This window comes from Orycteropus afer, unplaced genomic scaffold, assembly GCF_000298275.1.
Source record: "Orycteropus afer afer isolate SDZICR_OR568_19922 unplaced genomic scaffold, OryAfe1.0 scaffold00443, whole genome shotgun sequence".
Classification (NCBI taxonomy): domain Eukaryota; kingdom Metazoa; phylum Chordata; class Mammalia; order Tubulidentata; family Orycteropodidae; genus Orycteropus; species Orycteropus afer.
Window position 1 is genome coordinate 1,886,610 of NW_006922030.1, and position 1,540 is coordinate 1,888,149.

Consider the following 1,540-nt stretch of genomic DNA (forward strand, 5'->3'; position numbering starts at 1 on the left):
AGAGCATAGCAGGCTGCTGAGCAACGGCACAGCTACATGCAGGGTCCAAGAATGCCATAAGCTAGAGACCATTCTCAAAGCTTCTCCTTATATACAGGAAGCAGACCACATCCCAAAGGCAGCTACTCAGCTGCTTGTGGTAAATCCCACCATGGAGTTGATTGCCAGTCTCCTCATGGGGAATAACTAACTACCACCAGCTTCCCAGCCACTCAACCAGGCCCAGCCAAATTGACACACAAACATAACCACCACAATTCCACCTCTTATCAACTTGGCACCTGTACAGATCTTCAATGGGTGGTATTTGTACAGGTCTCCTCCACTGCGTGGAGCACAGTAAAGGGAAAAAGTCAACATTTTATACTTTTTCTCTGCTGATGTCATGGCTTCATCTGTTACTAAATCCCCAGCCTGTTAAGTTTACTGGTCTTGATCCCTGCCTTAGGTGGACGCTTCAGTTGGGAGGCCATTTTAAACTGGCTGTTGGTTCTGTTTTTTTCTGAGTTCTAGGGTCTGCTGAAGCATGAATCAGCTTTCAATAGTTTTTCTTACAGTCAGTATGACAATTCTCAGCAGATGCTTTTCATTGGGTTGTGTTCCCTGGTCTCTCACATTCTTTAGCAGCTTCTAGGTTACTAAAGAACTCTTTAGTTTATTGTCACTATGTATGTCACAGGTTATGGCAAAAGCTTGGCAATTTCTCCAGTGCCATTCTCTCACAACCTATATGAAATTAAAATGACATCCTGATTATATGTCTTTTTAGAGTTGTTGTTTCTGACTCTGAAGCATAATACAGATTCCAGAAACACTGATTTCCAGCTCAAAATTACTTACTGAAGTTGTCATATACATGTACAAAATATATTTTAGGTAAATAAGTTGCAAGTTAGCCTAAGGTTATCCACCTGCAGCTCTTGTTTTTAGCTCAGGTTTTCCTGTTTTCATTGCTAAGGATCCTAACTGATCCTTATTATTTTACTGATCAGTTATTTTACTGAAAGGTGTTATAAGTAAGGAATTTATGACATAAAGAATTTATGAGTAGAAATAATACAAGGAACTTGAGAATTTTCTAACCTTATACCACTTCTGCTGCAGGCAGTTGTGGTAACTTACAACAGTTTTCAATAATATTCCAAATTTTGAAAAAGGCAGGTTTAAAGTTTATATTTAATCTACTATTTTATTTCTTTATGGAAATACTAGTTTTTTATACATAAGTTAAAATTGTATATTTAAAAATAGGCCTGACATTTTATATAGAGATAGTAGCTATGGTGGTGTAGTGGTTAAGGCATTGGGCAGCTAACAAAAAAGGTCAGTGGTTTGAACCTATCAACTTCTCTGTGGAAGAGGATGCAGTTGGCTTTTTAAAGATTTATAGCCTTGGAAACACCAATGGTAGTAGCTATGAGTCGGATGGCACTGAGTTTGCTTTTTTGGTTTTTATATATGGTTGTTGTTGTTATGTGCCGTCGAGTTGGACCTGACTCATAGCGACCCCTCCTTGGGTTTCCAAGGCAGTATCACTGTG

The 1,540-nt window shown here is 38.8% G+C and overlaps 1 pseudogene; it reads right to left on the bottom strand.

Annotated features, from left to right (window-relative positions):
* Positions 1-630: 630 nt before the first annotated feature.
* Positions 631-1,540, bottom strand: part of LOC122151415 — a 4,197-nt pseudogene continuing 3,287 nt past the window's right edge.